The following is a 13,002-nucleotide window of genomic DNA, read 5'->3' on the forward strand; positions in this document are numbered from 1 at the left end:
ATCAAACCAGTCAGACAGAGGTGCAACACAGAGGTCAGATGCGCAGTTAGTGGTAGTGCAAGAAAGATGTAGCCTAAGTAATCAAACGCTGACTATTATATACAGCAGTTTAATGACGAGAAATGTGAAACCGCAGTGACTGTCAAGGTGACAAGAACAAGAAACATTACTGCAGCTGAGCACATATGGGTGTCCAGATTTAATGCGCTGCTTTCACTCCCTCCAGTAATTCACTTTCCGTTATTCAGCGTGTTTATTAACAAAATTCAACGCCACCCTTTAATTCTTGAAGATATGTTTTTTTTACTGTATAATGATTAGATTCACTGTGTTGTACTGGACTGCTGCTAAGCTTGAACTTGAAAACGATGCATCACGTGCGCGGTACAACGCTTCACCCACCCGTAGTGCGCGAGCACGGAGTTTAAATGTTCATATTTTGGCTTGAACATTTTATTGCATTTAGTCCTAAGGCCTACCTGTTGAAGTCATTAAAGTTAATTAAATAACAAAAGAAGAGAAAGTGTGCAGCAGTGTGCCCAGGATGGTAAAATAATTATTACAATGTATTCCTAATGACCAACAAAAGTTTTCTGCATACTAATATGGTTTGAAATCTATATGTATTTGATTCTTTGGTTTTCTGATTTATTAAAGTATATGTAGAGCAGGGAAATAAGAAGTTTTTTTCCTGGGGTGCATGCCCTAGAAAATACTTATATGGACCTCGGTATTTAAATCATACAACGCGGCGTGTTTGTCTTTACATACACATGTTATGAAATGTATTATTTTAAACACACATTTCACAAAGTATATATTGTAAGTGTAAATATTCATAAACTCAACACTTCCGAGGCGTTTTTCTAAAGAATAATGTTTAAACTTTATTGGTGGTGGTTGAGAATAATTCCTCTTTCCATATGTAACGCATTTTAGCGCAATATAAATGTATCATATTTTTATTCTTAATATATAAGAATACTAATATATTTTTTACAACATTTATAACATTATATATATATATATATATATATATTTACATATATAGAGATGCTTAGTACAATAGCTTTGCTTCATAGAAGTTGCTGTAATAAATCATTAAATCAATCACAAAACGTGTTGACAGTGGCAAATAAAATGCTTGTTAATTTAAACAAGGCAGAAAGGTGTATAAAACCGCTTTAATTAACAATATCTGAACTGTGCTCTTTTGCACACTTCTAATTTTCTCATGTCATAATTTATAATTATTCATTAGATTTAATAAATACGTTTTGAAAAGTGTTGAATGCGAACGTGTAAGATATCTGAAAGGCGACGCAGCGTGTTTGTCTCTACAGCCACATGTTATAAAATTGATTATTTTACACACACATTTCACAAAGTACATATTGTAAGTGTAAATATTCATAAACTCAATATTTCGGAGGTGTTTTTCGTCCGCAAAAGGCACAGTTTCTCTGTCGCTATTTTATTAGATGTAGCCTACGTCTTAATAATAACATAAAAATATCTGTTCTGAGAAGAATTCCTCTTTCCATATGTAAAGCATTTTAGCGCAGTATAAATGTATCATATTGTTATTCTTAAAATATAAGAATACTACTATATTTTTACAACATTTTAAACTTTAAAACATGTCTTTTTTTATACCACATTAATCTCTTTAAAATATTGATACTTTTTGAAAAACTGACAATTATAAATATTATGAACAAACAATGAAACGGTGTCAAAATTCGACAACACAAATAATTAAGATATTCATTGTAAATACAGTCGCGTTTATTAGGCTCACACTAAATTATCTGTTGCACTTACTATAAATGCGCATTGCACGTACAGTCATCTTAATATTTGTATGCGCTGTTATGCTTGCAAGAAGGGGTTGACATATCACTTTGCTGTTTTCAATGTAAAATATTCAGCAATGCCCTTATTAACTTCTGGAAACAACGGCAATGACAATGTTTTTATGCGCCACCTGGTGGATATTCTTTGAAGCGAAACACATTAAGGGAAAGGGAAAAGCAGCCCCCCCGAAAGCACTTGCAGAATGCTGCGGGACTGTGCGAGACGAATTGGCGAATGCCGCGGGAGAAAACGCGCGTTTTTAAAGGCCACATCTGTAGTTGACAAATGTGATTCTATGACAGTTATTATCAAAATGTTCGGTCTGGCGGCTGACGGAGCTCTGAGCACCACGACCGGCCCGTAGTCGTGGAAAGCTGCCATTTCACCGTAGCTCGTCTCTTTTGAATGGAAACATATTAGCAACCACCAATCACAGTCGCGGGGTGGAGCTAAACTTGATGACGGGGCGGCAACTCGCCTGTCAGTCCCAATCTGTGAGTGTAAGAAAGGGAGAGAGAGAAAAAGAGCGCAACAAAAAAAAAACAAGACAACACAACCAATATACATTCTCGTAACAGTGCCGCAAAATCGAGGATTTTTGCCCGCAACAATCACAAAAAAACTCCGCGTTTTTCTGGAAGGACTGACAAGAATACAACTTTTGTTATGTCGAGATCACGAGAAAACAAGCTGCTGTTTTCTCGTGATCTCGACATAACAAAAGTTGTATTCTTGTGATGTGATTAAAGCTTACGTGTACTCAATAGAACATAATTTTTAGACAGCAAAAGCATATTTAGCAAATTAGCATGGATGAACAAATGAGATTTTGCTTCATGGATTCGCTCAAGATGAAACAGATTTGCCAATAATTGACCATTTGATAGCGCGATGAATTTAGGGACCGTCTTTAAAGTACTCCATATACGTTTCTACTTTAAACAGCATTAAAATGGAATAACTTAAAGTCAACAAACAGTCACAAAACCAACTGTAAAGTGTTCGTGGTTGTCAACTATAATGCACACTTTTTTAGATGTTTTATATTTATTCAAATAAACTGTTAAATACTATTGAAGATAGAAACGTGTACAGTATACTTTAGAGATGGTCCCTAAATTCACGAACATCAAACTTTATTTATTTATTAAGTCTATCGACAATTAGCTACGCGTGGTAACGGCGAAGACTTATACATCAGCAGTCCACTTCAAAATAAATGAAATATTATGGACAGGAAATTACATTATGGCATTTGGATTATTATGTCTGGATAGCGAGAAAACAACTTTTGTTATCTCGAGATCAGGAGAAAACAAGCAGCAAAAATAAAAATATGGATGACCTCTCTCGGCTTTCCTATGTTTTTGTCTTCTTAAAGTGCTAACAACTTAGCAAACATTTTAGAATTACAGTGATTGTCTAATGAGTACCCGATGAGATCTAATATAAATAACACCAAATTTGCGGTTGTTGGCACACTTTGTCGACAAAAAATAAAAAACAATGTTTAAAAAAAGACAGAGTTGGAAGGGAGGCTGCAAAAGCTGTTCAAAATTGCAAACATGGATTCAAAGCTTCAGCATGTAAATCATATAGAATATTAAGAAGTTTTGTCACACTCTAAATCTTGAGTCTATTTTCCATTAGAATCACTTATATTATTTGATACTAATCTATAACACATCATATTGTTAAAACCATATAAATTGTGCCCCCCTTGCCCCCTTTTTGGTTTGGGCCACTGCCCCTCAAAATGTCTGTGAAAGCCCTGGTTCAAACCTTAAGGTGGAGAGATGTAACTGGTTCAAACCTTGATAACTGACCACCAGTGGATAAAACAGGGGGTGGTACTATGTGGCCAACAGCCTGCAAATTACAAATACTCTCTCTAATATCAGCAATCTTATCCATAAAGAATTGCGAAAAAATATTACAAGACAACCCCGCATTTTCAGCCACAGAAAATGAAGCAGGGTTTAAAACAGAGTTAATAGTACTGAATAACACTTTCGGACAGTGGTGATGGTTAGCAATTAAATCAGAAAAGTATTGGGCCTTTGCTGTTTTAATAAATTCATCATTGCTTCTTTTAAAATCTCATACGAGACTTGCAGCTTATCCTTTTTCCATTTCCTCTCCGCCTATCTCCATTTTTGTCTAATAGATCGACTGTCAGCATTAATCCAGGGCTGGGGAGTAGCTATAGATTTTACCTTTTTAACAGGAGCAACATGGTCCAAAATGACATTACACTCTGTGTTAAAAACAGCAAGCAGCTCCTCTGAACCCATATTAACTATGTTCGGATCTTTAACTAAAAACTCTGCATGAGAGTTAAAAGGCACAGAAAACTTTGAAACTACCTGTGCATTTAAATGCCTGGTGTAATGAACCACGGTCTCGTGGTCTGTAGAAGGCGCAGCAATCATCAATTTAAACAAAATTAAAAAGTGATCTGACAGACCAATATTGTCTATTGTGAGGTCACATACAGGAGCCCCCCCATGTCAAAACCAGTCAAGAAAAAGAGATCAACGTCTCTGGACAGAATAATGTCATTAATTGCAAATGACTTATTGATGATAGACCTCGTATTTACTAGGGCCATCTTCATGTATACAGCAGGAGACACATCACTATGTATAGATACAGACGAGGCATACTCCAGGCAACGAAGGTTGTTATGGTTAACCCCCCCTTTTCCTCCTAAAACTCTGCCGTATATGATTTAAACCAAAATACACATCCCGGTGCGATGGTACAACCGCAACTAGATGCGAGTACCTCATATGTCGTCTCTAACGAGCCGACCCCTGGCCTTCGCTGCTGAACCCGCATATCCAAGGCATCCTGCTATAAAAGCACTCTCTCTTCTTTGTTTCACTCGTGCGCCCCCTCGCTTGCCTAGTCTTTTACTGCGCTTTCTGCGGAGTCGAAAACAATCCGGCCAGCCACTTAAATCCACAGGTAGATGGGGAAAACATGCGGGATCGCAGGGCTTTCGACCACCTGAGCAGCTCGATGCCAGTGCAACCGTTCTCCGAAGACTGAGTAAAAATTCCCAATCATTAACTTGCAGAGAGTTCACATGCTGCACAAATAACGATAAAAAGGGATCTAATACAAACAAAACATAAAACAGGGACAGCAACCGATGGCATGCCGAGTGACTCACAGGCACCATCTTGCAGGTTACCTTTTGGGGAGGAGTTAAAATACAGTATTGAATCGTATAAATATTAACTCTCATTAATTAACACTGATTTTTTTGACACTTAAATGAGTAAATACATTTATTATATTGACCATTCACATACATGTTGTCTAAGCTTTATTTGTACACATAATATTAATATTCATCTGAATTTCATCAGCTTGTTGTTTCAGTGAAGAAGCTTCTTCTGAAGGGACTGCTATATGTTTTATTAACCAAAAGATGAAACTGTTTTCGACACCCTCGTTAAGGCTTCGAATCACGGTTCGAAACAGTAAGGGAAGTATCGGTGCTTCATTCGATGCTCATTTCCCTATCACTACAAGTTAGTGTCCAAATCCAGGCATAGGTCAGGGCAGGCAGCAAACAATCATGAACTGTATACAGGCAAGGGTCAAAAACAACCCAAGATACGGAACAGAATGACTGGTAGACAGAAGCCGTTCTCAATGTCAAGGAAGGATCCTCGGAAACCAGAATTTCACGGATGCTACGTCATCGACGTCTGTTGAAGGACTGTTCCAATGTCGAGGATCCTCGGAATTTCAGCCAAGGACTGAGTCCTTCGTTAGAGAAATATATACAGGAAAGGATGCATATGTGTATCCTTCGCGATCTTCGTGCGCTGAAATCACCCACAATCCTATGCACGCAGCACCGAAAGCACACCTTTCATTGACACAACGACACAATGACGTGCACTTGCTAGCCTGTTCCATTTAACGTGTTCTCCGAATGCTTCAGAGGAGCCTCGCCTAGCCTCTGAAAGAAGTGACTTGTAAGGACTAGTCCTGCCAAGGAAGTATTCTTGACATTGAGAAACGACCAGAGTAAGGCTTAGTAATGTTGACAGTGTAAACAAGGCTTAGTAATGCTTACAGTGTAAACAAGGCTTCCCCATGTGTGACTGTGAGCATGGCTTAAATAGTCCAGATAATGATCAACAGGTGTGGCAGTAATCAGTGTTGTACAAGGGGATTTGGGTGACGGAGTCCTGAGGGTGCAGGCCAGCAGAGGGAGGCTTGATGACAATCGTCACAAATACATTTACTCACTTAGTAACTTGACATTTGTCAACTCCGTCTGACACATGAAAATGTTTTTTGTGTGTTTGATCAATTCAACAACACTGTAAAGCAGGGGTCGGCAACAGGCGGCCCGCAGGCCAAAAGTGGCCCGCCAGCAATATTTTCTGGCCCGCCGGATTAATTTGAAGTCCGTTTTTAAAATTTTTTTTTAATCAGACTTTTTTATTTTACAATAACAGTTTACAAAAATGGCCCCGTGTATCAATCAGGGTATCTTCCGTCCATTCCACATCCGTTTCAAAATCAAAAACGGAAAACGAAATAAACAAATCGTATTTACATTTATCGTTTCCTTTAATAAAATGAAAAATATTGAAAGCTGCTTTAAAAAGAATGAATTGATACATTTTTCTATATTTAGTTTTTCAGTCTTACTTCTTAAAACTAAATTGTAAAAAAATGAAATAAAGAAAATATTAAAATGCTTTATTTTCCAATTTTCAACCAAGGAGCTACCTTTTCTCCCCAGCATTTACAAACGTTACCGCTGGGGGGAGCAAATACCCGAAAGTTCCACCTTTAGCAGGGCACGCAGATGTAATCATTAAAATTTTTAATGATCATATGAATTATAATTGTTTGCACACCTTTGAATGGGCGTACAAAAATGCTCTGTAATGAATGTTTGCAGGTTTTGCAGAGCATGAAAAGTCACTGCCACATAGATTATGACATCCAATGTGCCAGTGGCTTGGAATTCATGATCAGTATAAAAGATAACCCACCTCATCACCCCCAAGATCCAGCCATTGACACAATCATCATCAGTAATAACAATTTCCTTTTGCCAGTTGAATGTGTTTTGTGTAATGTACTGCATTCATAATAAATCTCCCCTTACATAATATGAACAAACAATAATGAGCTTAAAAAATAGTCCACAAACTTATCTAATTTATAGATATCTATGATTGGAGTGGCAGCAACGTTTCACGTTTCAACTTTTCACAAAATCTCCAAAACATTGCAGAGCATTTTTGTACGCCCATGTGGGAAAGGTGTGCAGAAAAAATATAATTCCCAGTTGGTCCCAAATTGCTCATGTTTAAGCATTGCTTGGTGGAGCATTGAAAATGTCATGAGTCATGAACCCAAGGAACACAAATATTGATAAAATGCCTTATAATGCACTTTGAGGCGTCTACCAAATGCATAATTGTAAAAGTTTATTAGTCATAGGATTATTAATCATGTTAATGATTAAATCTGCGTGCCATGCTAATAGTCATTGGAAGTCTTCGCTTCCCTCGTCTCAATAAAGGGCCATTCACATTATAACTATAAAAATATTGTTTAAAAAATATTTTATATTAAAGAGAATAGAGTTCACACCACAACTATAACGACAAAGTTACAATGAACGATATCGTTGGGATCACTTTTTGAGCGATTTTCCTCCAACTGATTAAACGATAAACCATTGACAGCCAATTATATCTATTTGAACTTCAAGTGCACGCGCATTTGAATGACAGATGCCACTATGAAGAAGTATAAGGTCCATTACATAAAATTACATCAGGTATCCAGCACTGATGCAGTTACTGTGAAATTGACTACCTAATGCTTTTTACTTTACTACATTGACTACGCCAAATAGTAAGATATTAGATTAAACAAACTACTATTTACTGTTACGTAAAACGCAGCGTGTGGAGGGCATCTGCTGGTTACTCGATGTGTAAACGCAACAAGAACAGTAGCTATATTTACACATTCAATGACATGTAAACAATTGCAAAAGTTTTTATTACACTGAATATGCAATATGCCTTTGAAGGTTAGTGATTTGCATTAATTTGTCGTTATCGTCCGGTGGTGGACGCTAATATATTTATTGTTAAAATTAACGTCTGTTACAATGTGAATATAATTAACGTTATAGTCAACACAGTCTCAAGGCAAGTCGTGTTATAGTAACAAATTTTTTATTAATTTATTTGTGAGAACGGCCCTCAAGAATTTTCTTAGTAAAACTGAGAAGCTAACTAGAAAAATGTATCAATTCCTATTTTTCTTTTTTCATTTTATAAATGGAAACGATAAATGAAAATTCAATTTGTTTTTTTTTCGTTTTTCGTTTTTGATTGTAAAACGGATATGGAATGGACGGAAGATACCCTGATTCGTATCATTCCTTCATTCGTTTTTTCAAATCAAAACCAAAAAGAAAATAAAGAAAAACGACTTGTTTTTCTATTATTTATTTCTTGAACTAAAATCAAACGACTCGTTTTCTGAATGTGCGCTCAGATCAAAAAAAAAAAAATGAATGAAAACGGGTTCGGACAAATTTTAATTGAACACCTTAAGAGACATATACCAATAAATTTAAACAGATCAGGTACTAACAGATTACATTTTAATAAGGGTTTTAATAAGGGTTTGAATAGCAACCATGCTTTCCTGTAAGTCTCATTCGCTTACAGTCCGACTTTTGAACTTTTTTCATTGTTATTTATTCGCGTATAACACACTGACAAATAGCAAGAATGTCCTGAAAAAAATGCGTATAATAGCTATCTTAACGGGCCGCTTTTTCTCGTTCTCTTTCTCTACCAGCGCATCCGCGATCATAACTGTCATTAGAATTTGAGCATACTTCTAAAACACAATCGATCAAATAATTGCAGAGGTATGACTTCATGAATCATTTGCAAATTTACCTTGTAAATCATGTCAATTCATCACGCGTGAAGACGTTAAACTCCGTGACATTGCAAATTACTGAAAAGTAATTGCTGGCTTTTAGAAACCACTACAAAATATGATAAAAATAAACTCTTTTACTGCAATAATATTTTAACTAATACACTTTTAAAGTAGATTTGAAAGGAATACTGTTGTGTTCTGCTACTTGAACTTGGGGCTCGAGCCCGACCTAAGGTTCGACCTGCCTTCGAGAACAGCAATTCAAGTTCGTTTACCGTTAATTATTAAGACTAAATGGGCAGGTAAATTCGTTAAAAAAATGAAAGTAATCCGCCAAAATATGGTTTTACATGTCTATTAAAATAAAGCCATTATTAATTTTCCTAACGCATAGTTCTTTGATCTTTACCTCTGTTTAAAACGTTATAAATTTGGCAAAGGAGGATGTTCAGCAATTTGAACAGCAACTCCGCAACCAACTCGGTTTATGATGGTGAGAAATTTGAGTGAGAGGCTTTGTCCTATTTAATTTATTATTTATATTTCATTATAAATACAATGAAAACAATGTTAAAATAATATTTTTATTGGCACGAACACAATTTTTGTATAACATTTAAAATTATCTGTCTCTTTTCGTTAGAGACATTTGAATGTGAGATTCTGGAAACGTGACGTTAAGTTTTGCGGACCCGTCAGGTCGGGAAATAAAGCGGGTGAACACAAAGTGTATGAATGTATGAATAGAACCTTGTCGGAGCTGGACAAAACACAGTCCAGCGGAGACCTCCTTAAACCTTATGTGTGTATGTGTGTGTCCCGGATAAATATTAATAAAAAGGAATAGTTCAAAAGTCGGACTGTAAGAGTATTTCATGAGAGCATAAATGCCTGTAATATTACCACTATAGTACTTGATCTGTTTAAAATGATTTCATTGATATATTATGCCTATAAAGGAGTTAAATAAGAAAAAGTCTAATCCAGTAATTAATTTTTTTATCTGAGCACACAATCAGAAAACCCGTGGTGGTTAATTTTTTCATTTTTGTTTTTAATTTGAAAAAAAAAAACGATTGAACGAATGATACACAGAACCATTACCATGTTTTTAGCAATTTTTAATGTCGTCTTTCGTCTTTTAAATAGGAAATAAAGACAATGTTTCTTGACAAAAGATCAGATAGCCTATACTAGGCTAATTCAAAATAAGACGTAAGTGTGCCAACAACAGTTGGCCCGCCATCTACTGGCTAAAAAAAATATTGGCCCGCGGCCAAAGTTACTTGCCGACCCCTGCTGTAAAGTCTTTAAGTGTGTAGAAATGGTGTGCCTTCAATGTAAATTGTATTGTATACACTTTTAATATTATTTTACATCGTTTTGGAATTAGCTATTTTAAATTACCTTCATTTAGTTTACTATTTTTTCATTTTTAATATATATAATCAATGATTTTGTGCACACAAGACACTGATGCATGTAGATAAGTTGGTGTTTTAAAGGTCCCGTTCTTTCTGTGTTTTTGAAGCTTTGATTGTGTTTATAGTGCGCAATATAACATGTGTGGCCAGTTGCCACTAATCTAAACCAAAATACCTACTTTTATTTCAAAATTATTGATTAAAATCATCCCTACTTTGAAGACAGTGTTGACGCATAAGAGCTGTGACCACAGGGATTTCAACTTGTTTGCTGAATATTTAAAAAATTTTATTGGTTCTAATAGTTCTAATGGAAAATGGCCCAAAACACACTACAGTGTAGTGGTTTTTATGGTAAAAGCTAATGATTCCTATCAGTATTTTAATGGAAACCATTAGAATTTTCTGTACGGAGTTGACATGAAATGATGACAGATTTTGAAAGACTGTTGGTAATGTATAAAATAATGTAATGTTCACTTTAAGTATATTGTGATAGCCATCCGATTAACTTCAAATTCATATTTGTGCATTTTGGCCATTTTAAAACACTTTTTTTGCAGTTTGATACTGTGACCTCTACAAAGGACGAGTTCATTTGCATGAGCTTTCATGGTACAGTGCCGGTATTTTATAAAATGATTATGAAACAATGTAAATAATTACAAAACTAAGGGTCTAAACATACACAAGTCTTTCATATCCAACTTTTGAAGTCTTTTTAAACAATTTATTATTTTTTAAGGCAAATTGTAACATTTTGATGGGGGACATGTTTTGTCCCTTATCTCAAGAATCAGTGATTTGTTAACATTTAATGCATTAGCTAACATGAACCAACAATAAGCAAAATTGCAACGTGTAGTCAAAACATGACATGAGAAACCGGATCTAAATGCAGATGACTTAAAACAAAACGTATAAACATGAATCCATGGCATGACTAGACCGCACGACGAACAAGACAATAAACAAGACGTGGCAGCTACACGTTACATTGAACAATAACTGATAAGATACAATGGCAAACACGGGATATAAATACACAGACTAATCAAGGTTAACAAGACATACCTGAAAAACATAGGCAGGGAAATGTGACAACACTACAATGAACATGACAAGACAAGACAAAACAAAACCCTTACAAATATTGTTTTTCAACATTTAATAATCTGTGTTTATATTAGTTAATGTCAATACAACTGTTCATGTTAGTTCATTGTGCATTACCTAAAGTGTTAACAGTTTAACAAATGTATCAGTAAATGCTGAAATTAAACTGAACTAAAATGAATAAATAATGTAGAGGTATTATTCATTGTTGGTTTATGTTAGCTAATGCATTAAACAATATAACCCTATTGTTAACAGAGTCTAACCTTATTAGCAACCTTATTGTAAAGTGTTACTGAAAGAAATGTTTCTCATAGTAGCAAGACGAAGTCTACGGTACATGTTTTAATGTATAAACACGTGTGATTTGTATCAGTCTACATTGACATTTCAGTGTAGATTAAACTAGTTGAACTCATGCATAACCTGACTTTGTCTGATGTGTTCTAGTTAGACACAAACCCTACTGAACCAGAACACTAACATTAGAAACTTGTTCAGAGAAATGTCTCATATATGTCCATCATGTTACCTGTGAATGAGTTTCAGATGTGTTCCAGTATGGCTTGAAAAGCCTCAAATATCTTCTTTCTTGAAGAGATGAAGAGGTTAAAAGCTTGCAGACTGTTGATCGTCAGTTTAGTGTCATTTTCACTGAAAGCTGTCACTTACATGTGGTGATGTCATTGCCCTACCCACATTTCCTCTTACATATGGATCTGTAAATGTGAATCTGAATGTGTTTGGTGGGTGTACAGTTTATATACTGTTTCAATGATTATATAAAATGTCAACATATTTTTAATATATAGCATATGTGATAAAATGTTGATAATTTTATTCCCCAGGTTAAGGAGCCATCAATTATTATTTTACCAGCTTGTAAAAAAATAACAAATACAAAGCTAAATTATTTAAATTGTGAAATAGCATCAATCTAATCAAAAAATGCAGCCATGTTTACTGCCTTTATAAAATCGTTTTAACTGGTATCTGCTTTATACACTGAAATAACATGTCTTTGGAGTTTGGATCAAAGTAAAAATAATGCATAAACTTGTTACATTTAATTACTTAAATTGACATTGAAAATAATTAATGTAATCATTTTAAGTTGTGAAAACATAGAGTAATTACAGTAGATGTAACAAGTTTGCGCATTATTTGAAACATTACTAAATGTTTAAGAGTTCAATAGGGAAAAATCACTTTCATGAAATTATTTACAATGTTCACTCTTAAAAATAAAGGTACATCAGCGATGCCATAGAAGAACCTTTTTTGATTCCTCAAAGAACCATTTCGGTAACACTTTATTTTAAGGATCAGAAATAGTTAGTAATTAATGACTAATAAGTGTATGAGTAACTGACTAGTAACTGTAAGCAGTTACAAGCTATTTATAAGCCATTTATTAGGGGTCAAGCCCCGAAGGGGCGAAGACCCCTATTGTATTTGTTAGTTTTCTTATTAGGGGTCAAGCCCCGAAGGGGCGAAGACCCCTATTGTATTTGTTAGTTTTCTTATAATTATTATTCTGCTTCTTCTTCTTCTTCCGCCATTGCGGTCTATGGCAGCCCATAGAACCGTACGTAGGAAAGTTATGAAATTTGGCACACTGACAGAGGACAGTCCAAATAATATCCAT

The 13,002-nt window shown here is 35.2% G+C and overlaps 1 protein-coding gene across 1 annotated transcript in view; it reads right to left on the reverse strand.

Moving 5' to 3' along the window:
• Positions 1-12,022, reverse strand: part of LOC129419630 (E3 ubiquitin-protein ligase TRIM39-like) — a 53,389-nt gene extending 41,367 nt beyond the window's left edge. The window contains exon 1 of the mRNA XM_073858871.1: positions 11,887-12,022. The gene's annotated coding sequence lies outside the window, so the exon portion shown is untranslated. The remainder of the gene's footprint in view (positions 1-11,886) is intronic.
• Positions 12,023-13,002: the final 980 nt, after the last annotated feature.

This window comes from Misgurnus anguillicaudatus, chromosome 21 (assembly GCF_027580225.2).
Source record: "Misgurnus anguillicaudatus chromosome 21, ASM2758022v2, whole genome shotgun sequence".
NCBI lineage: Eukaryota > Metazoa > Chordata > Actinopteri > Cypriniformes > Cobitidae > Misgurnus > Misgurnus anguillicaudatus.